The sequence below is a fragment of the Heliangelus exortis genome, chromosome 2, assembly GCF_036169615.1.
Source record: "Heliangelus exortis chromosome 2, bHelExo1.hap1, whole genome shotgun sequence".
Lineage (NCBI taxonomy): Eukaryota > Metazoa > Chordata > Aves > Apodiformes > Trochilidae > Heliangelus > Heliangelus exortis.
Window position 1 is genome coordinate 121,741,171 of NC_092423.1, and position 24,857 is coordinate 121,766,027.

At 39.2% G+C, this 24,857-nt stretch overlaps 1 protein-coding gene across 2 annotated transcripts in view; it reads left to right on the forward strand.

Annotated features, from left to right (window-relative positions):
- The first annotated feature begins 490 nt into the window (after window positions 1-490).
- The window catches only part of PKIA (cAMP-dependent protein kinase inhibitor alpha), a 53,373-nt gene continuing 29,006 nt past the window's right edge, over window positions 491-24,857 (forward strand). Inside the window, exon 1 of one of the 2 annotated variants that reach the window (XM_071737818.1) lies at window positions 491-704. The gene's annotated coding sequence lies outside the window, so the exon portion shown is untranslated. The remainder of the gene's footprint in view (window positions 705-24,857) is intronic. The other variant, XM_071737817.1, reaches the window with a different exon arrangement.

The window sequence follows — 24,857 nt, forward strand, 5'->3', positions numbered from 1 at the left end:
TCCTCGCCTCCGGCCTTGCAGCGCTGCGGGACCCTGTCCTTCCCCGTCCCTCGCCGCTTAGCCCGGCACGACCGGGCCGGAGCTGTGCGGGGCTGGGCGGCGAGGCCCTGGTGCCCGCCACAGTGCGGGTGGTGGTGTGGGGGGGACGCGCCAGCGACCGTTGAGCGGTAACGCCGCACACCCCACGGGCTGCTGAGGGGACTCCCGGGAGGGGCAGGCTGGCGCGGGGCGGAGCGGCCCATCCTGCCACCGCTACCGGGGAGGGACCCTCGGCCCCCAGCAACGCCGCCAGAGGGACCGTGCAGCCCCTCGCAAGCTGCTGGACAGCGGAGTGGGTGTAGCACTGCCAAGAGGGCCGGGCACGCAGGTGGGGAGGGGAAGGTCAGGGCCCCGGGGGGCTTTAGGCTGCCGAGTGGAGGGGCCGTCTCCCCCTCCGCTTCGAGAACGGAGTGCGGCGGCCCGGGGAGGGGGCGGGGAGGATGACTTCATGCCGCCGGAGCGCCGTGAATTTAGGAGCAGCAGCTGCCGCCGCCGCCACCGCCGGCGGGATGTGGGGGTGAAGCGACAGTGGGAGCTGCCGCCGGCTGAGGGAGAGGCAGCGCCGGGCACACTGCTCCGCCGAGCACAGCGGTTCTGGGCCGCCACCGCCAGTCGCTGCGGGAGGCAGGCACGGAGGAAAATGCGTTGAGTCGGTCGCTGGAAAGGTGAGCGGGAGCTGCCGCGGGAGTGTGCGGGGGTGGGTGCTGCGTGCTGCGTCGCTGCCCGGCTGGGGAGCCGCGATGCCGCTTACCTCGGCTCGCCCGGCTGCGGGGGCCACTGCCTGCCCGCTGCGAGCGCGGGTAAGGTCGAGCTGGCGGCCCGGGGAACAGCCGCCGTGCTGCGTGCGCGTAGGCAGGGTCTGGAGCTGTTCTCGGGCACGTAGCTCCCTTCTCCTTCCTTCTCCTGTGGTTCCCTCCAAAAGCAGAAGGGCTGCCCGCTCAGAAGCGCCACAGTGTTGCTTTTTATCTTCTGTTGCCAGGATGTGCGGTGGCTGCGTGCCAGCTCTCTGCTCGGCAGCCCGGGCTGCTTTTTGTACCCTCGTCGGAAGGGATAAGGGGGCATTTTGTCTGTGGCGTGGCACAGGACGGGCGCGAAGCGGGAAGGGCTGTGGAGCACTGCGACAGGTGCAGGACTGCCCTGAGGGTTTCCTCCTGCTCTATACAGACCGATGTGCGTTCCTCAAGTGACGGGGTAGACATCTTAGGGAAGAAGGGCTTCAGGGGAACAGAAGTGAAAAAGGATGTAATCTCCTTTACATTCTTGGATTTGGAAGTCCCTTCACAGGAAATGGAGTGTAGAAGTTGGAGAACCAGCCCCTCTACCAAAATGGATTCCGTTGACTTTTTCAGGGTCTGTGGTTTGGTGGTTTTTCTTGGTTCTTTTTGTTGTGTTTTTGTCATCCAGTACAAGATTTGGGACAAATAAAAGAGAAGCAAAACTCAAATGCTTTTGTTTCCTAAGCGGAAGAATTATTGAGTTGCTCATTTGTTATATCACCTGTAGAAGTGGAGAAACAAGTGCGTGCTGCCATTGACTTGCTTGGCCATTGACATTGCATGTTGTTTGTGGTATAGACACAGGACATTAGATGAGTGGTCGCTTGGAATTGGAAACGAGAAATCTGCCTGGCCTATGTCTCTGTCTGATAGGTTGGTGATTTTTGTTTTTATTATGTTCTGCTTTAATAAAAAGGTTGTTCTAAAGCAGGCATGTCAATACAGGAGGCTAGGTTACCATGCAGAGACAGATCATTAGAATGAGCATCTGTGTGCGTGTAGTGATGGTTAAAGGCTCTATGAAGTCTGGAAGCAAAAAAAAAAATGGTTGTGTTGTGAGAAGAAAACAAGAGAACATTAATTTGTACTTAATTTTAAAAGGAAATAGGATACTGGAAGGTTATTATTAGGACACTGAAGGTTATTTTATCCAGTATCTATTTACTTGGATGATCATCTTAAAGGATCCCATTATGCTATGTGGTCACAGAGCAGGCCACATGGTTGTGGGATCCCCAGCTGTGGTTGAAGCCTCTTGTCATGGTGTCAGCATGCTAAAACTAAAAGGGAGGTAACTGGCAGTTGCTTGGTCTGTTGCCATTGTTTCTGGGAAGATGTTTAAATATGTGTATTTTCATCAGTACTGTTGCTGGATGCACAGAAGGCAAATGATGGCTACAGAGGTAGGAAATATGTATAGAAGACAATTGAAGCTTCACAAGGCTTAAACAAAGAGTGACTGTTGAAGTGCAGTGTTAGGAATCAGTTCAACAGATAAATCTGCTCTGAAGAACAGTCATTAACTATGACCCCATATAAGCTTGAGCTTTTTTAAATACAGCACATCCAGTGTATGCATTAAAAAAAAACAAAACAAAAAACAACACTTGGGAGTCTTGAGTTATGACATCTTACTGGTTTTTCCTTTTTAGAAGGGGCATGGCTGTCACAGCGTTTGTAATGCTGTGCTCAGTTCAGCTACTTCTCCTATTAGTCCACCTGTTGTATAAAAGTTAATTTCTTCACTGAAGAGAGCATCAAGTGGTCTCCCATTTTGTTGTAAATACAGGGTAGTATGATTACTAATGTTGACATGTTAACATTTCTAAAAAACCATTTGGTGACAGGGGTGAGGAAATCAGTGACCAAGAGCCATACATTGCTGCAGATGTAAATGTTTGATTGGTTTGACACTGAAAACTTGCATTGCTTTTGTTTTTATCTTACGTGTAGTTCAAAGACAGATGGTATAATCATGTAAAATGCAAGAGTGCACGTGCGCGTGTCTGTAGAAAAAAATGTATCTCTAATTATCATTGTGAATATAGTTCAGTGGTGTTGCTGATGTAAATCCACATCCTACACAGTTCTCTTCCAAAACTCCTCTCCCTCTTTCTGTTACAGTAGTTTCCATACCTCTTCCAAGCAAAGAAAAACATCTTTATTGTGGTTAATATGGGACAGCATCCCTGCTGACTGGAAGAACAGTCTAGTTGGCCAGCTGGTTGATTCTGGACAGGCTGGATAGCAGCTGAGGTTTAGCTGCCTTTTCCTCAGAGGGTCTGCTATTTTGAAACTCTTCATCTGGGTTAGTTCTTCAAATTTGCAAGACCTTAATTGCTTTTGAGATTTCTAGGCTGCAGTCAGTCTTTGAACCAGCAGGTTCGTTTGACCAAATTTATGAGTGGGGCCCAGATGGGTATGTTTGCATAAGGCTTGTTTCCTTAGGAGAAGAAACTTGAAAACCCAGTAATCTTGGGTGCACTTGAAGGTGCAAAAGGTTTGATTTAACTTCTGGACCTTTTCAAGGGCTGAAATGGAATAGCTGAGTTAATGTATTTTCTATTATTATGAGAAAGTTTATAGCTGATGGTTTTAAGTGCTGTTTGAACTAACTGAAATAACCACATTCCAGAGTGAGTGTGTAATTTTTCAGTTATTTTGCTAATAAGTTTTGAGTTGGATTATTTTCATCAAATTAAGAATTCCTTAAAGAAAGGCTTGAGCAGGGTGTGAGTAGGCAGAAATTTTACAGTGAAACTAGGCACGTGCAAGCAATTAAGAATATTTTATCAGTAGTGATACCATTTTTCTTCTGTGGAACAAATTTATTGATGTTTTCCAAATACCATGTCCTTTATGTACTGTAGGTAAAATTTCTAGGAGAATAAAAAAATTTGTCTGAGAAATAACTGTGGGGCCTAAACTTAAGCTTCCTCCCCTAATATGCTAATGGATTTCATGTTGGACTCTTTAATTACTGTCGATAGGAGAACTTTATGTGAGTGGACAGTCAACTGCAAAGGTACCAACTGTTAAAGAGAATTAAGAGTTTTAGCCATTTATAGTATATTAGTGATACAAACAAGACAGGCATGAAGTATCTTGTTATCTTCAATTTGACCTAATCAAGAAAGTCAGCACTTCACAATCCAGTTAATAAGCCCCTGAGTTTAATATCTGAAATATGGAGAAGTGCAGTGTTCATGTACGCTTCTTGCAAGCTGATTTAAGCCTTTGTATTGAAGAGGAATACATGCAGCAGCAACACAAACATGCATTTATTTAAATATATTAATTTCATGATGCAATAGGAAACTAGTTTTGAGAAAGTTTTCATATTGTATTTTCTTAAAAAATTATTAAAACAGCCTTATGAAAGAAATGTGCTGTCTATACAAGAACTGTATGATTCCAGTATACATACCTGTCTTTAAATATAAAAAAATCAAAGGAGAAAGAGGAGAGCTAGAGCAAATGTCCCAGCCAAATGTCAGATTAATTAATTTCATTTTTCTTCCTTTAATTCTTTCAGTAGAACCAGTAAGATAAAGTAGTGGCTTTTGTCCTCCTAACATACTGAAGATAGGCTGCATGCTGCATTTGTGAGCTGGTGACATTTATGCAGTGGTAAAATGATTCCAGGGTCTCTCTGCTCTTTTTCCCTGGGTGAATCAAGTGTAAAACAAGAGAACTGCAGAAGAGCTGCTGTGGAAGAATTTTTGTGTCAGCCAGAGTGTAGTTTTCTCTGGTAGAATTGGATTTTAAAATTGGCTACATTGCTGGTTTTTGGCTTTGCAGGACTCATGGGAAATTTAACCTGGCCTGTGTTCTGAAGTGTTTTGAAAGAACTGGCTGTTTTTGCACAGTTATGCATCCATTTCTGCACTAATGCCTTGGAGATTCATCAAATGTGATAGGCAAATAGGTCTAACTCCAACATACAATTTTAGTTTCTCTCTGCTTTTTTTGGTCATGTCTTTGTTATAGCAACTATTCCGGAAGACCCAAACATGTATCAAAATTATCTTGGCAGCTGTTAGCTAGCCTGTAAAATGTGCTGCAGCTTTAGTGAGATCATGTACATCTTAATGTATCTATATAATTATATAGACATTATATAAAATATATATTTGCTAGCTATTCACTCATTTGCCTGTGCCTCCTACAGAATTTCCATTTACACATATGGTGAGCACATTACTGTGGTGAAACAATCTCACCACCTGTTGTTTTAAAATAGCATAGATACTTATTAATGGTCCTTCCTTGATACTGTTTATAGTACAATGTTAAACCTCACTTAAAATACTGTGGATCATATTGGCAAAGGATATTATTACTTCAGCAGCAGCCTTTAAATTGGTTCATGTTCAATGTCTCTACTTAATTTGTTGATTGTTTGTAGGTACCAGAAAGGTAAACTTCATAGGAGAGGCAAAGCCATGATGCTTAATAAGAAAGCTGTCAGTGAATCCTGTACAAGGTGCTGTGTGAAGATGACCACTGTTGTTTGGATAGCTGATAAACCCCCAAAAGCTGCAAAAAGTATTAATACACAGATACTCTACAGTAGGGAGTCCTGAACTCAGGTGGTGTCTACTTCTTCAGGCCAAAGGAAGAGTTTTCACACTTCAAACCAAGGGAAAGTAAATAATAGCTGAACTTGACCCTCTGTCAAAAGACTCTCCTATTGTATTTTTTTTTTAATGGAAAAGTCAGTTCTAAAGTGACTAAACTAAATATAGATAAACAAATACTCTATCAGTTCCCCTTTTTCTTTGGCCAATCTAAGGAGTGATTTTGCATTAAAAAAAATTCTAAATTTCTGCCTGATTTCTGGTCTGTAGCTCTCTAGATTTGTCTTTGAATATATATATGTACATATATATTTTTAATTTTGTCTACCCTCATCAAAATAAAAAAATGTATTTCTACTTTAAATATCTATCCACAAGTGGCCCAAGAAAAATGATTGATGTTTTGTCCACTATCACTCTCACTTCACTGAGATGCAAATTTAAAAGGGCAATCAGAATAAACAGACTGCTGCTTTCAGACTTCCCAACTTGCTTGAGGCACATAAAGTTCTTAATAGCTGTATGTTGCTAGTGAATTCCAAGAAAACACTGTTATGCGCTTCAAAAAATACATAACAAAAAAGGAAATCGCTTAAGTTTAGCTATAGCTCTTAGAAACTATTAGGGTGGGTGCCTTTTTTGTTTGTTTGTTTGGGGGTTTTTGTTTGTTTCCATCTGTGGTGGGTTTATGGTTTTTTTTTTAGTATGGCTAGTAAATTTTATAAGAAGTTGTTCACACTAGAATGGTGACTTTCAGATGCCTGTTCAAACTGAATACGATAAACAAACCCCTTTTCTTATTCAGAGCAGCTCTGTGGCATATCATTGTAGATGTGGCCTGCAAGAATATAAATCTGCTTTTAAAAGAAGATCATTGGAAAAATTCTAGTAAAGCACGCTTAGGGAACTAATGCATAAATTAAATGGAGAAATCATCTTTTGATCCAGTCTTCCAGTGTTTGGTGTTCAGCATTGATTGGGAGTTCTGTGAGCATAAAGTAACATTTGCACCATTCTGTCTACTTGCAGGGGGCATTCTGTTCTGAACACTGAGTGTGTTTGATTGATCTGCCTTACATTCTCAGCCTCCACAGTATCCTCTGGCAGCTGTGATTCAGTGCATGTGGAGCGTAAGGAAGCAAGTCTTTGTTTTGCCTTATGATTTAATTGGGGGTCCTTTCAATTGTCATAATGTAAGAAATGTTAAACAGTTGTTTTGCTTTCAGTTTCTCACAAGACATGGTTTCACATATCTGTCACATTGTCTTTTTCCTTAAGAGCAGAGACATCTTGGTCTGTTTACTCTTTCTGCATATATGGACTCTGGTCATATCAGAGTTACTTTTTGCCACTTTTTATATAATTCCTGCGTATTTATTTCTGATTTCCAATGGTCAGAACTTAGAAAATATCATGCTACTAAACAAAGTTCCTATTTCTGTTCGATTCCTTTCATAGTTTGGTTTTTTTTTCCCTATGAATGTTTTTTTTTTTTCCAGTTGCTAATTACATGTTTCATTTGGGCTGATCTCTTGTGTCTGTGTCTCTGTTAGGTTAATTTTCATTGTTGGATCAGCACATGTGTCTATGACTGGAAAGAACTGCTGTGATTATCAGGACACATGACAGGTTGATAGCTGGATATCAAAAATGTGTATTTTAAATGTAAGAAAGAACAAACTTTAGCATGTAGCCGTATAGAGCAAGAGAGATTCAGTCACAAACCTTGCTTTGTTTGTGTTACTCGTTGTATTGAAGTAGTGGGTTGATGGCAGCTTTACTGATTTGGGCTAATGTTTGTGATCAAGCATGCAAGCTGAAAATAAAAGAGAATAGGATTCGTTAATGCATGTGAGAATTGGAGCATGTGAAAAAAAATCAGACTCTAAAAGGCAGACATAATGTGAAACACTTTATTAAAAAAAAAAAAAAACAATAAACAAACCTAAAACCCACTCAAAATAGATTAATGCATTTTAAGTAAATATTTTTTTAAGGTCTCATGCAAGTCAGAGCATGATAAGAGATATGAATGGAGTATACATGAATACAAAAGTTGTATGATTTGAAGAAAACACAGCTTATCAAAATTTTTTACATGTCCTAAAAGCCTTAGGAAACTACAGATTTTTGTCAGTGTAATAAGCCCATTTTATCATACATTTGTTTTTGTACAATCTACTAGAGTTTACAGTCAGTTCTTAGACAAATACCAAAACCTTTTCCAAGCAGAATATTTATCCTGAAGAGGGAGTATCCAAAGTTATCTTGATTAGCTAGAGGCCTTGTTGAGCCCTTTTTTTTGTTTGTTTGTTTTAAGTATGTTTAATTTTCTGCAGGGAGTTCAGGTTTTGATCTGCTGAATGGCAGCTATAACATGTGTAGTAAACAAGTGTATAATGCCAATGTTATTCACTCTGAATAGCTATGTGCAAAAAAACCACTTATTGTCCTTTCAGAGTGCAATTTTTATATCTATACCTAATGTGGTACTTCAAGGGGCTAACTGGAGCAATGGCAATATTCTCTTTAATTTTACAAAAGCAAACCCACTAATAAACACTGAAAAACAGGTGTAAAGCCTTCACATCCCAACACATGCACAGAGCATCTCCAGAAAAAATACAGTGTGAGTGGGTATTTACAAAAGATGAATATGATAGCTATACATTTAGTGGAACATGGGTACTGTATAAGAAATTTAGGCATTTAACAATACTTCTTCACTGCTACTTTGGTGATGATTATATGTTCAGATAATAGTAGGCCTCTAATATAAAGAAAGCTAGTAATGGGGAATGATTTCATTAGCCCTAAAGGAAGGAGTTGTATGAAGATATTTGCATGGTGTGATGCATTAGCTGATTGTCACTCTAGAAGAAGATGATACTTTTCAGTTGTACAGTTTGCACATTTATGCAATTGCTGACCAAAGAGCAAGAAGAAGCAGTTTAGTTATGCTCTTTTTCTCAGATACTGGGGAAATGTATTATTTATGTAATACCTGTCATCGTGGAAGACCTCAGAACTCTTTACAGCACTTCTATTTTCATTGACAACATTTGAAAGTCAGATATGAAAGCTGTTATTTAAACATTGTTTTCCCACAGTTGTAGCTGATAAGACTGCAGATCAAGGAGATATTTATGCTAATCTCCAGAAAAAGATAGCAGTGTCTGATGACTGCTGCAGCATGCTAAACCATGCTAATTCCTTCCAAGGAAAATTCTCTTTCGTAACACTTTTGTGCCTCATAGATGCAATCTTTAAAGCCATTCATCTGTTACAGACTGCAGCTCTGCTTCTTAAGGAGTGTTTCTAGTGGGACATCACTCTGCAAATAGTTTAAGTTCACTAGGTCCTGCAAGTCTACTCTTTTTGTTAGTACTGCTGATCTGGCTTCTGCTTCTTTTCCCCTTCTAGCCTTCTTGGTCTGGCTAAGACAAGCACTAGGTAATCCTTTTGCAAGTTTTAAAACTGCATTTTCGAAAAAAAAAATTTTTTTCACTTAATTATGTCAGTAAGTAATTATTTTGGGTTTGAGTTTATAATTGGTCTGTCTTGGTAATGTGGTATTTTAAAATTATGTGCTCTTAATTACTCTCTCATTTTTTAATAAATTTTTGGCTTATTTCAACTTGTTCTTCCAAGCAAGTCCAAAACTTGGTCTTGGAAGTGGGGTGGGTTAGGTGCCATTTTCCAGTTGGTAATTTGAATGTTGTTTAGCAAATAAATTCTCCTGCTAGAAGCCCTTTAGTTCACCTGACTTTCTCTTGATGTGGTTACTGTTGAGGCAGGCCAGATTTTCAACTAATTTGTTTGGCCTCTCTGTTCAAATTGATGAAAACAGTGGAAGTTTTCTACTCATCCTGTGATATCTATCTTTGAACTGATATTCCTTTTGTGACATTTTTCTTGAACACTTACTTGATAATATCTGCTGTATGTTCTTTTGAATAGATTTCAACTTACCCCTCTTCCTGAAGTATTCCCGTTCTGCTCAGAGAGCAGTAATTCCAGTGAAGAGTTCTAATTTATCTCTATTACCTGACCACATTTGAAGACCTTTTCAAAGAAGGCAGATATAATTAAATCTGGAGTATCATGGCTTTCACAATAACAGTTGTAGAGGTTTTCAATAGTTTTACTCTTTACATGTGTTACTTTGCGTTAAGATGTGATGTGAAAGTCCAAGAGAAGCCATAATTTAGCATCTCAGGTTTGTAATTCTCCCAAACTAGGGCTGATTTCTAAAAGTAATTAACATTCTGATAACAATGGCTGAAATACTAGATTTGTATTTTTACCAAGGATTGTGTTTCTTAAGATTCTTGTGTAAGGACATAGATGTGGACAGGTTGGACAGGGTAACATAAAAAGGATTTAACTGTCACCAGAAGAATTAAAAGGGTGGATCTGGTGAGGGTCTTTCTGGATAAACGAAAAATAAGACTTAGAGGCTTATTAGTATGTGCATACTAATTTTGCTATGTCAGTTGTTTGTCCAGTTTTTCTGAGTTTTTTGCTGAGTTTTTCCTTCCTTCTTCACACAAAGTGCCTTTTCTGTGGAACTAATGAATGTGAGACCAATTTGAGGGAGGAAGCAGTTCCTCTTATAAAGATGATTAGTGGCAAAATTTGAGTAACCAAAGGTAAAGGTAGCTGTGATCTCTACTCTGAACTTTCCCTCTCCTTTTTCCTTTCTGCATGTGTATGTATTTGTGTCATAGTCAGGTACTTCTATCTTATCATTTGGGAATAAAGACTTCTTACAAACCAAGAAACAAAGGCATCTGTGTTAGGTTATTTTTTCATTTTTGTTTTGTTTTGTGGGTTTAGTGTGGGGTTGTTTTGGTTTTTTTGTGGGTTTTTTGTTTGCTTTTTGTGGGGTTTTTGTCTGCTTTTTTGTTTTTTTTTTTCCAGGTTTCTATTTTTCTCTCCAACTATCTAGCTCCTTTAAAGATAAAATCTCACACTTGGCTCAGAGGCTGTTTGTATTCCACCCAGCTGATGTATCACTAAATGAAAAAGTATTCAGTGAAGCATGAAAAGATTGAGTAGGACTAAATAAAAAACCATAAGGGTTTATTCCATGCAGGAGCAGCCTTTGAAAGCTAAAAGCAAGCTAAAGAAAGAGGCATTAATTGTGTGAAGTTAACATGGAAAATGGGAATCAGAAGAGAAGACTCTTCAAATCCTTTTAGCTACTGAAAGCATTGAAATGGAGGTCTTCAGTTTACAAGTGATCAAGTGTAAAGAGAGATAGAAAAGCAGTCTGTAAAGGATAAAGAAAAGTTACTGAACTGACTGTTATATACCTCCCCATAATCAGCTGTCTTGAAAAAGATCTCTCCTCTCCTACCCTTGAGCATGGTTTTAGACACATTTGACCAGAACTGTTGGTTATTTAAGGTGGCATGGGTGACATCTGAGAGCGAGACATAGATGAAGTAAGTATCCATGTGTTTCTATAAATAGAGGATTGCATGCAAGGCCTTGCTGAATGCTGACTTGTCTGTTAGCTGAAAGGACTAGCTATTCAGAAGTTTAACTCGAGAACTCTACCTTCAAGTTTTTATTGTTCAAAACCTAACCAAAGCAGAACGTAGTTCATTTTCTCTTTGTGTTTCTCTTTCCCTGTTTGCTGACTATTTTGAGAGCTTCACACGGAACTTAAGGGAAGCACATTCTGGCTTTGACAGTCATTTGCTTGGTTACATCTGAGAAAACTGTATACAACTGTGTATGACAGTAAACAGTTATTCCTGAAAGTTCCTTTATTTTCCTCTGAAAATCCTGTTGTCTGTGATCACAAGAAGAATAAACCAACACTGTAATAAGCTCTAAAATGCCAAGCTGAGTGCCTCACCATCTGCATCATCCACTGCACACCTACTTGGACTGTACATGTCCTTTCCATGGAAACTGGAATGGTGATGCAGAGAATGGGAATGCCTAGGTCTCATTCTTGCATTTAATCATGACAAGTCTGCAAAATACTCATGAAACATGCGACTTTAGTGTAAGTGGGATCTCTTTTTTGGTCTCAGTGACTGGCATGTTTTGTTGCTTTTTCTACAGGCAAGATTTTTTTTAGCGTTTCATCTCATCTCAAACTGACTGAGCAATGCTCCACCCTTTCTATTTGCTGGACCAGCTCCAGCAGGCTCTATCAGACAGTATGGCTTAGCCCTAGCATTCTGATGAGAATACTTGTTTTGGCAAGTAATTGCTGTTTCCACAATTGCTTGGAAAAGGATATGCTTGATGCTTCCTCATCTATCTGAGGCAGAAGGCAAGGTACATACATTTACATGTGAGGCTTGTCTCAAGATGAAAATGTTCTGACAGGTGCTTTGAGGGAGCTAAAATGGCTTTGCTTCAAATAGCCCTTTTCAGAAGGGAAGCAGTTTACAAACTTGTAATTTGTAGTCTTCACTATTTTGAAGTAACTTCTTGACAATGTTATAAAATGTTGTGGATTGTTTATTAAACTGTTATATGTATTAGAAATCTTTTATTAAAGTATTGTAGTAAGTTGTTTTGGAAAGTGGGTGGAGCATTAAGATCACAGCCTGGTGACGTAGAGACAGGAGCAGACGAGAAGGCCCTTGGTAACAACTGGAACATGCGCAGTGTATCAAGAAGAGAAATGTAACAAGAAGAGGGGTCTTTAAAAAGCCTGCTGTGAGGAAAAGTGGGTGTGGCAGTTTAGCAGAGCTGAGACTCTCCTGTCACCCAGCGCTGTTTTGCTCATTATTCTACTTGCTACAATTAAATAAATTCTAATTCGGTTTAAAAAGACTCAGAGTACATGGTCAATTTATAACAATTTGGTGCCGTGACTCGGATAAGGGAATAGTGTATGGTGGCTCTTCGGAGGGGGCCCCCGCAGTGATTTTGCGGCTCCGGAGACTGTCAGTCCACTCAACCCTTACCGACGAACCTAAAATCTAGAATATTGAGCAAAAGGAACCGGTAAAATCCCATAAACATTCTGTGCACGGAAGTCCGGACGAAGACGCGTGGGACGCGTAAGTATTGCGCAAGGTATTGCGCAAGGAACAATCCGGGGAGGATTGGCCGTCCGGGCGGGGTTGGTTATCCTGGAATATAACGAATGAGAGGTTCGACATACTGAACCAAGCGAGTGCGGACCCTTTAGTACTGCGGTTCCCATCTCCCGCGAGGGACTGGGCCAGGAATAAGGGGAGCGAGTGAGTGTGTGAGAGAAGATATTCCAGAAGATGGGATCGAAGGGCAGCAAGCCTTCGACACCCATGGGGAGGGTACCCCTGGTGCCTAAGAATACCCCTTTAGCATTTATTTTAGAAGAGTGGAAACACTTCCCGGGAGCAATAGGGAAGAGCAAACAAAAAATGATTGAATATTGTACCAAAGTATGGGGAGGGAAGAAAATTTCTAAAGAAGTCATATGGCCGGTCTATGGGTCTGATAAGGATTGGGTAAGACAACTATTAAACTTTTGGGTTAACGAAAAAGAACCTCTTAATTTGGAGGAAAGTCAATATGCAGCGATATGGTTAGAAACACCCCAGGCTGCATTAAATCCATTGAAAGAAGTGAAGGTTGGACAGAAAAAGAGGAAAGAGAGGAGAGATGAGGACATTTTAATTCCCCCTCCTTATGTCCAACCACTATCACCCCCTCTTGCTGCACAACCACTATCACCCTCTCCTGCTGCCCAACCACTATCACCCCCTCTTGCTGCACAACCACTATCACCCTCTCCTGCTGCCCAACCACTATCACCCCCTCTTGCTGCACAACCACTATCACCCTCTCCTGCTGCCCAACCACTATCACCCCCTCTTGCTGCCCAACCACTATCACTCCCTGCTGCCCCTTCACCATCACCCCCTGCTGCTCAACCAATATCACCCCCTGCTACCCAAGTTGCTCCTGTTGCCCCACTAATATCGCCTCCTGTTGCCTCATTAATATCGCCTCCTGTTGTCCCACTAATATCGCCTCCGGTTGACCCACCACAATTGTCTCATGTTACCCCACCATCACTACCTCCTGTTGCCACACCACCATCTTCTCCTGTAACTCCTGAAACTCCTAGGGCACCACCCCCTCTGTCAGAATTTTCTCCTTCTAGACGGAGAACTAGGAGCCAGACGAGGGCAGTTCAGATGTACCCCTTAAGAGAAATGCCTATGGGAGGACCGCAACCACATATAGGGTATATATCTGTACCCTTAAATTCTGCTGATTTGCGAGAATTTAAGAGGACAGAAATGGGCAGTTTAATTGAGGATCCACTAGGGGTAGCAGAGAGAGTTGATCAATTTTTGGGGCCAAGTCTTTATACGTGGGAAGAAATGCAATCCATCCTAGGGCAGTTGTTTACTGCTGAAGAAAGAGATATGATCAGGAGAGCAGGGATGCGTTTATGGGATGCCCAACATGCCCAGGGACCACAAGCAGACCTTAAATGGCCTCTACAGAATCCAAATTGGGATAATCAGAACCCAGTACATAGAATTAATATGCAGGATTTAAGAGTAATTGTGGTCCAAGGAATTAGAGAGGCAGTACCTCGTGGTCAAAATATTAATAAAGCATTTAGTGAGAGGCAGAAGAAGGATGAGAGTCCTACGGAATGGTTAGAGCGGTTAAGAAAAAGTCTCCAACTATATTCAGGAGTAGATCCTAGTACTCCTGTGGGGCAAGTACTACTCAAAATCCATTTTGTGGCTAAGTCATGGGAAGATATCAGAAAGAAGTTAGAAAAATTAGAAGACTGGCAGGATCGAGGATTGGACGAATTATTACGGGAGGCTCAGAGGGTATATGTTAAGAGAGAAGAGGAGAGCAGTAAGCGGCAGATAAAAATGATGGTAGCGGCAGTAAGGGAGGACTGCAAGAGTAGGCCTCCCGAACATAGAACTGCTGGGCGGAAAAAAGAGAACCAGACAGTAAAAAGAGAACAAGGCAGTTGTTTCTATTGTGGGAGAAAAGGACACATTAAACGAGACTGTCGATTAAGAATTAGGGATGAAGAAATGGTAAAGGTAGAATAGGGGTGTCAGGGGCTCTACATTTTGGGGGACCGGAGTCATCGTGAGCCCTTGATAACTTTAAAATTGGGTCCCCAAAAACAAGAATTTACATTTTTGGTGGATACGGGAGCTGAAAAATCGACAATTAAACAAATTCCAAGGGGATGTAAAATTTCTTCTGAAAAGGTACAAGTAATAGGGGCAAAAGGAGAACCTTTTAGGGTAAATAAAATTAAGAATGTAGTATTCGAATCTGAAACTAAGACTGGAATTGGAGAACTTTTGTTAGTTCCCGAGGCAGAATTTAATTTGTTGGGGCGAGATTTGATTGTTGAATTACAGTTGGAAATTAAAGTGAAAGATCAGGAGCTGACGGTATTGGCATATCCCTTAACTGTAGAAGATCATAAACAAATCAGTCCGGATGTGTGGTATTCTCCGGACACAATTAGCAAACTTGAAATTCCTCCCATAAAGATCCAAATTACTGAACCACAAACACCTGTAAGAATTAAACAATATCCAATATCCCTAGAAGGACGGAAGGGATTAAAGCCAGAGATTGATCGACTAATAATACAGGGGATTTTAGAGCCCTGCATGTCACCATTTAACACACCAATTTTACCGGTAAAGAAACCAAATGGGAAGTACAGGCTAGTACATGATTTAAGAGAAATAAATAAAAGAACAATAACACGGTTCCCGGTTGTAGCAAATCCTTATACGTTGTTAAGCAAATTAGGACCTCATCATTCTTGGTACAGTGTGATAGATTTAAAAGACGCTTTTTGGGCCTGTCCCTTAGCAGAAGAATGTCGTGATTATTTTGCATTTGAGTGGGAAGATCCAGATACTAATCGGAAACAACAACTGAGGTGGACCGTGCTCCCACAGGGGTTTACGGAGTCCCCAAATTTATTTGGACAAGCATTAGAAGAATTACTAAAAGAATACAAAGTACAGGATGGAAATATTTTGCTACAATACGTAGATGATTTGTTGATAGCGGGAACCGAAAAGGAATCAGTAAAACAAGAAACTATTGGGCTATTAAACTTTTTAGCAAGTAAAGGACTAAAAGTATCTCAGGAGAAACTACAGTTTGTAGAAGAAAAGGTAAAATATTTGGGACATTATATATTTAATGGAAAAAAGATATTAGATCCGGAACGAATTAAAGGTATCATAGAATTACCCCTGCCAAAAACTAAAAGACAGATACGACAAGTATTAGGGCTATTTGGATACTGTAGACAGTGGATTGAAAATTATAGTTGTAAAGTAAAATTTTTATATGAGCAGTTAATAAAAGATAGTCTACCTAAATGGACTGAGCGAGACCAAAGATTATTTAAGGACTTAAAAAAGGAATTAAGTCAAGCTCCAGTATTGAGTCTTCCAGATTTAAAAAGACCATTCCATTTATTTGTTAATATAAATGAAGGAACAGCGTTTGGGGTACTTACACAGGAATGGACTAATCAAAAGAAACCTATAGCTTATTTGTCAAAACTTTTAGACCCAGTAAGTAGAGGGTGGCCAAGCTGTTTACAGATAATAGTTGCTGCTGCTTTATTACTTGAAGAAACAAATCGGATCACTTATAATGGGGAAATTATTTTATATGCTCCCCATAACATTCGGGGAATATTACAACAGAAAGCAGAAAAGTGGCTTACGGATAGTCGATTATTGAAATATGAAGGAATGCTAGTAGAATCTCCAAAATTATCTTTAAAAACTATAGGAGCTGTCAACCCAGCAGAATTTTTATATCCAGGAGAGGATGTAAAATCAATGCATGATTGTTTTCAAGTAATCGAGCAGCAGACCAAAATTAGACCTGATTTAGAAGAAGAGGAATTAGAACAAGGGGAAATATTGTTTATAGATGGGTCTTCTAGGATAGTGGAAGGGAAACGGCTGTCTGGATACGCAATAGTTAAATTTAAAAATGGACAGATTAAAATTTTAGAGTCAGGACCTTTAAGTGCTAGTTGGTCTGCTCAAGCTTGCGAATTGTATGCTTTATGGAAAGCGTTAAAACTATTAGAAGGGAAAGAAGGAACAGTATATACAGATTCCCGGTATGCATATGGAGTTGTACATACCTTTGGAAAAATATGGGAAGAGAGAGGATTTATAAATTCGCAAGGAAGGGATTTAATACATTCAGAATTGATACGTCAAGTTCTTAATGCATTAAAAGCTCCAAGGAGAATAGCTGTGGTACATATTAAAGGACATCAAAGGGGAACCAGCTACCAGATTAGGGGAAACAACGCAGCTGATGAAGAAGCTAAGAGAGTTGCTGGGAATTGTACAGTAATTTTAACAGTTCAAGCGGTTCCAGAAAAGCATTCCTTTTCCTTTAGTGAAATAGAAAAAGAAAAGTTGAGGCAAATGGGAGCTGTGGAGAGAAACGGAAAATGTTTATTACCTGATAAAAGAGAAATTTTACCCAAGGGATTGGCAATAGATATATTCTCAAAAATACATAGCAAAACACATTGGGGAACACAAGCATTAGTTGACCATTTTAGTCAGCTATATGTATGCATAGGGATGTATAATGTGGCAAAATCTGTAGTGGCTGCTTGTGAAATATGTCAAAAAGTTAATAAAGGAGGAAATAGACAAAAATCATTCGGGGGACGCCCTCCAGCATATCGACCCTTTTCACATATACAGATAGATTATACTGAATTACCCAAAGTAGGAAGATATAAATACTTATTAGTAATAGTAGATCATTTGATGCACTGTGTCGAGGCATTTCCAACTTCAAGAGCGACTGCAAACCAAGTTACAAAAGTGCTGCTAGAACAGGTGATACCTCGATATGGTGTGGTAGAAGTAATTGATTCGGATAGAGGAACACATTTTGTTTCGGGAATTGTAAAGGACCTAATGGAAAATTTAGGTATCAAATGGGAATACCATACACCATGGCACCCGCAGAGCTCAGGAAAAGTTGAGAGGATGAACGGGGAGATTAAAACTATATTAACTAAATTGATGATTGAAACTAAATTATCATGGATTAAGTGTTTACCAATGGCGTTATTAATTCTAAGGACCAGGCCGCGGGCCGACCTAGGAATATCATCTTTTGAAATGGTGTACGGTATGCCCTATCAGATAGAAAATCCCCAGACAAATATTTTAATACGTGACCAGGTAATTAAGGAATATATTTCACAATTGGCCAAACATCGTAATGATCTCTGGAAACGTGGGTTAATTGCACAAAGACCCCCTCTGGATTTAAATACGCATAACATCAAACCAGGAGATTGGATATTAGTTAAAACTTGGAAAGAAGAAACGTTAAAACCTAAATGGGAAGGACCTTATCTTGTTCTGCTTACTACAGAGACTGCTGTTCGGACTGCAGAGCGAGGGTGGACTCATGCAAATCGCATTAAAGGACCAGTGAATCCCCCACAGTGGAGAATTGTTAGTCACCCAGGAGAAACCAAACTGGTGTTGAAACGATGAGTGTCTTGTGGTGGTTCTGAGCTTCTTGTATAGAAGGCGGTTCAATGTTTTCTTGTTTATAGCTTGTTAGTATTATACTTAATAGGAATTGTTATATGTCATTGTTGGTTGTGGTTGTTATCTGTTTGTGTATTTTAAATGCAAAGGATGTAAGGAAAATTGGTGGAAATACTATAATTGGGGATTGCCTCCAGAAGGGGTTTGTGACTCCTGTTATAACATAGAAATAAGGAGGTGACTATTAAAAAGATTTATACTTTTGGTTTTATTTAAAATTTTGAATACATCCTAATTGTTGCTGTTCAGTGTAGGTTCGAAGCCCTAAACATAGAGTGCACTTCTTGAATGGTGAGGACCAAATCGTGGGCTGCAGCGAACTCGCAGGTTCAAAGACAGAAGGCTCGGCTGGTGCTCCTGCTGCCGAGAAGATGGTACACCCTGTGTCTGCTGGGGCAGTCGACAGGCGAGGCAGAGGAGGAACCCAGAGAAACCACAGCCTGAGACCTGGAGTGTGTGGGCGGCCATGGCCGAACTCCCATTCTTTCAAAAGGAAAATAGGTAAAATAAATGGGCTGGTCCCTCACTGGACTAGTAACAATATTGGGAGAAAAATGCAGAGGAGGCAATTTAAAAAGATTTTACAGACACCTCTTTTCCTGTACATCCTTTGTTTCATGATACCAGTTTCAGATTCAACTAATCCACATGAACCATACAGGTGGACATTAAGTAGACTTGAGGACCAGAAGATTTTGAGTCAATACACAGGGCCAGGAGAACCAAATTTCCATGTATATTTGTGTGATCTAGTAAAAACAGAACCATGTTTGAATTATTATCCGTATTACATTTGTCCTGCATCAAATCCAGGGAAAGCATATTGTAACTATCCAGGGCATTTTTATTGTGCATATTGGGGTTGTGAGACTGTTGCTTCAGATTGGAAAGTTACCACACCTGACAAATATATAACGTCTTTTTGGGGAAATGGAAAATATTGTAAACCTCCTATTCGGGATGTCTCGTGGGGAATAGTTAATTTAGGAAATTGTACAGGTATAAGTTTGAAAGTAAAAAGGATGGAGGATGATAAATGGTTAGGAGGCCAACTATGGGGAATAAGGCTCAGAGAACAAGGAGCAGATAGAGGAGGACATTTTATTATTAAAAAGGAAAGGATTCCTCCTAATTCGATACCTGTAGGGCCTAACCCGATTTTAAATTCTAAAAATCTAGAATATAAGCCTTCTCCAACTAATACAGTACAGTTTGGTGAAACAAAAACCGGAATAGAGAGTAATAAAGAATTTATTACTCCTGTACCAGAACCTATAAAAGAACTCAGCAATGATCCCTTATGGCATCTAATGCAAACTTCTTATGTAGCACTAAACAAGAGCAAGCCAAATTTAACAGAAGATTGTTGGTTGTGTTATAATGTCAGACCGCCCTATTATGAGGCTATAGCAAGAACTGACAGGGTCCAATGGTCTAATAGGACTAATCCAAAAGAATGTAATTGGGAAGAATATCGAAATGGCTCTCAGGGAATAACAATTCAGCAGGTAACAGGGAAAGGAAGGTGTATTGGGAAAATACCAGCAAAATATAATCACCTTTGTAATCGCACCATAACAGACAATAAAATTCAGGAACAAAAGAATAAGATGCATAAGTGGATAGTACCAGGGGAAGGAAATAAATGGGTATGTTCGGATACAGGGATCACACCTTGTTTATCACTGCATATATTTAACACCTCTAATTTTTGTATCCAGGTGACAATTATCCCTCGAATAATATATCATACTTCAAATGAAGTATTATATTATTTTGAACATACAGATGAAAATATTAAGAGGCAAAAGCGAGAGCCTGTTACTGCAATCACCTTGGCAACCTTGCTCATAGCAGGAGGAGTAGGGGCAGGAACGGGAATAACTTCTCTGGTAAAAGGGCAGGCAATGCAAAGATTGCAAGAAGCAGTTAATGAGGATATTGTCAGGATGGAGCAGTCTATAAATGCTCTGGCTACATCTGTAAAATCTTTATCAGAGGTAGTGTTACAAAACAGAAGAGGTTTAGACTTGCTATTTTTAAAAGAAGGTGGGTTGTGTGTAGCTTTAAAAGAGGAATGTTGTATATTTGCTGATCATACCGGGGTAGTGTTGGATTCCATGGCGGAACTAAGAAAGAGATTGGAACAACGGAAAGGAGAATTAGAATCCAACAGATCCTGGTATGAAAATTGGTTTAACTTATCTCCTTGGTTAACCACTTTGATTTCGACATTGGCTGGACCAATCATTACGATAATATTGGGACTTATATTTGGTCCTTGCATATTGCGTTTTGTGTTACAATTTGTTAAAAAACGTCTTGAGATTGCTAAGTTACTGGTTTTAACATCAAACTTAAAATTGCAAACTGTATCGCCTTCTGTAAGCAGTGATGAATATGAAGAAGGTGAAGTTTAATAAATAAAATAAATATCAAAAGAAAAAGGGGGGAATTGCAATAAAATATAGTTTTGTATTCATTTATCAGAGTTACTACAGGGTTTGTGTAGTCTGTTAGATTTCCAGGAATTAATTCTACTTGCTCTGTTTCTTGGGTCCTTTTGGGTTTAAGTTTAATAAACAAATGAGTATCAAAAGAAAAAGGGGGGATTGTTATAAAATGTTGTGGATTGTTTATTAAACTGTTATATGTATTAGAAATCTTTTATTAAAGTATTGTAGTAAGTTGTTTTGGAAAGTGGGTGGAGCATTAAGATCACAGCCTGGTGACGTAGAGACAGGAGCAGACGAGAAGGCCCTTGGTAACAACTGGAACATGCGCAGTGTATCAAGAAGAGAAATGTAACAAGAAGAGGGGTCTTTAAAAAGCCTGCTGTGAGGAAAAGTGGGTGTGGCAGTTTAGCAGAGCTGAGACTCTCCTGTCACCCAGCGCTGTTTTGCTCATTATTCTACTTGCTACAATTAAATAAATTCTAATTCGGTTTAAAAAGACTCAGAGTACATGGTCAATTTATAACAACAAGATGCTTCATGTAATAAGTAAAAAATTTGACTCCTTCCTCAAGCTTCTTGGGAGAAGATACAGACAAGTATTTTATCTCCAAGGGAGAATTTTCTGCAAGGCTTTGATGAAGCCCACTTATTTCTGTGGAACTCCAGTGGCATTTTTCTTCTAATGACTAAATTGCTATTTAGTTTCTTTTACTATGCTTATATAAGCTACCAAAATAAAAAAAAAAAAAAAAAAAAGGAATTTTTGTTCCACACTCTTTGGTATAACTCAAAGAAACCCAACAGTGCCACGCAAATTTAAATTACTCTATTCACTATTTTTTCTTCCATGCTCCTATACTCTTCTTGAATATTTTAGAATAGCAAGGAAATTGCAGGAGTCAAAAGGAAGTTAATCTAATGTCTCCCATCAAAAAAGGATAAATATAATGACGTAGTTACCAGGGTCTATTGATCTAATAAGAATACAGGGTAAAATAGTAGAAAAAGCAATACACTTACAGTTTTGAAGGGCAGATTTATAATTAATGAAAATCACTGATGATTAATGAAAAAAAAAAAGGCTTAAAGATCTCCTGACATGCTGGCTTTATGCGTTTTTGAGGTTAGAAGTTTAGCTAAAGGAAATAGGCTTAATGGGCTGTTTTACTCTGTAAAGAATGAAGTTAATGCTGTTTCATGTCTGCAAACTCAAATACCTCTTGTGTGTTACCTGCCAGGTTTCCTAGTTAGTTCTAGATGCCAGGCAAGGTGGTGCTGGATAATTACAACAAAACATATGACATGTTAAGTTCATAACTACGTCTTACCCACTGGAACCTTATTGTACTTGTCATACAGGTGTGATGAATGTCTTCCCAACAAGTTCATGGTGGTGTTTAGATCAGTACTGGCCCAGACTGTAAGCATCTGCTTCTGTGTTCGCTTGAAAAGATTTCTAAAAGATGGAGAAGTTACAAGAGTCTTACATATTCAGGAATATCAACCAGTATCTGTTGGATGACAGCTATCTAGGAGTTGACAAGTATCTGGTTTTCCCTTTTTGTCTCTTTCCTTTGCTGTTTCTGCAATGGTTGGCAACATTTGTGAGTGTTTCCTTGCATTTCTCTCTCTCCTCTTTGACCTCTCTCAACACTAAGAAACAAAAGCAAGAGCGAAGTTTTTCCTACATTAGAAAGGAGAAACAGAAATCAGAAGGATTCAGAATATGTGAATATCTGGAGAGATATGTGATTTCTAAATTTTACTAGTGATACTTGGTTTCCTATTGATAACTTACCTTGACACATAAGCATTCACACTTTCTCTTAACTTAATTTGCATTTCTTTGGTTTTAAAGTTTTACTTGCTCAAGTGTTGGTAGTCAGAATGTTGTTTAAATGTAGCAAATGCCTCTTCATAAGGCCCTTTAAGCTTGTTTGTTCGATGAACTCAGACATCACAAAGAGGATTAGGTGTTCTTTCAGGCGATCGTAAAAACCTGTACAACTTGTGCTTTTTTGGCTGTTTATATGTAATGTATCTGTTTTCATGATTATTGCAAATTTATGTATTAAATCCACCGTAATCATCTCTTTCTTGCTTTAAAAGTATGAAACTGTTGAAACACTGAAACTGATAATTTTTGTTTCTTTCCATATGACTCATTGCTTTACCTCCTTTTAAATGTTTTATGCCTCATTAATTCCTTGTGATTACATTGTGTGTCTTAGTTCTTTCTATTCTGTACTGGGCAACATGAAGTTTATTTTTCTTCTTGCATTCTGAACTTTTGTACAGGCTGTTCTCTATTACAGCTCCTTGTTCCATCTACAACAGGGGAAAATGCTTCCAGACATCAGCATGTCTAAAATCAAGAGGGAGGAGTAGCATCCCATTATTTTCACAGCTTCTCTTGTAGTCGATGTAATGAAGTCTTGACTGCTGTGAAAATAAGATTGCCAGCTGTTCCATATACATGCTACCTAGTAGTATGAAGACAACCTTTTGTGTAAGTTGCAGTCATAGAATGCTGACTGAATCTTTCAAATTAATTATTAAAATGGTGTGAAAAACACCAAATTAATAAAAAAAAAAAAAAAGGTCACTAGTTATAATATAATAAGTAAGATCTTTTGAGGAGTCCCTGAGAAGCTTTTAAAAATACGAAACAACAAAAAAGCCCCTAATTTACAAAATACTTGTTCTTCAGTTGTGTGGCCAGAATTCCATATGAGAGCTGCCTTTGCAGAATCCTTTGTCTTCAGTCTCTAGCAGTTCCAGCTGACTGTTCTTTTAGCCCTCCCTTTTCTTCTTGTTTTGTCTCAAAGGACAGATATGAAGGTCAGCTCTGTGCTCTGGATCGCATATCTGGGTGACTGATTCATACTGTATATCTACTGCTTTTTTTCCCCTAGCTTCTCTTACAAATTAATTGTATAAAACAGACTAACCCAAAGGCTCTTAAAGTTCATAATTACAATGTACTAATGAGGAAACCTCACCGTAGAAATGCATTATGATTTTGTGTTTTCCAGATGCTGCTAACAGATGGACTTTCTTACTGCTTTTCTATTTTGCTACTTCAATAATTGATTTTAAAATAATATCTTATTTCAATGCCTTCCTGCCCTGCATATTCCTAAGGATTTCTCTTTTGTGACAGTTCATGCTGGAGATCATTGTTTTGCCTCCTGCAGTATGCTATCCAGCTTGCAGATAAGATGTTCATGTAAGACTTGATTAGATAGAATATTTATATATGCTAGTAGTGAAAAACATATCAGTATTTGTCTTTCAGCTATTGGCAAGCTCAAGGCCAAAGAATGTATTCTTGCAAATTTAGGAGTTAAATATGCAAATCTTCATCTTCTCTTGAGAAATTAAATATTTTTGACTGCATGGGTAGAATTTGAGTATTCAACCAGTGAAGTTAATTAAAGCTGGTGTCCTGAGAACACTTTGCATTAATTTTGTATCAGATTATACTTCTACTTTCTGCAACCTTAATTAATCAAATCTTAATGGTTGCTCCATCTGTAGCACTGTTTTGGGCTGAAAAAATATCAAGGGGCATGTTCTTAATTGAATATTTGGATCTGGGGAGGGTACAGTAGATATTATCTTTTTTTCCAAAAGGGAAAGAGAATCTGCATACAGAGCAGGGGGAAGAAAAGAAGGTAAAGGGCAGCTTGTCCTCTAGGACAAGAAATGGCAGCAGAAGGCAGAGCAAAGTAATTAAGAGGTCTTTCTCCTGAAGACAAGGTGGCTTTTATGGTGCCTAATTACACAACCTGTAATTTAAAACATGCTATCTTGATCTCACAGTTGCCTTATTCAGTGCCTGGATCATCCAGGCAGTCTGCTTGCATTTTAGGCCTCTGAGCAGATATTTAGGTAGTCTTTGCCTGAGACCAAAAGCTGAGAGGACAAGTTGCTCTCTGAAGAGTTGGCACTCTCATCCTTTGCAGGTTAATGTCTTTAGCTCGTTACATTAATGTATTGAATTGTACCAGGAGACAGTGTCAGCTTTAGTCTAAACATGGACTTCTATCCTTCAGCAAATAGAGAGCTAAAATCTGACTTTATAAACTTTGTCCAGATGTGCAATTAAAAGGAAAATATCCTATTACTTGTATTATAAATGAGGAACAAGCAAATCTATAGTAGCCAAACTAATTTTAGTGAATCATCTTGCCAAGACTCAATTGTGTGCATAAGTTGAAGACTGTATTTAATCCAAAATATGATGATAGTGACAACTGTCACTAATTATGAATTAAACAATGTTTCTGTCAACAAGATGGTGCTTTTTAATGAGACTGGGCTATTGAGCCAAGAAAAAATCTCAACTATATGTACCTTTTAGGAGACTGAATTCAAGACTGTGATCTTTCTTATCTTACTAGAAAACTATAA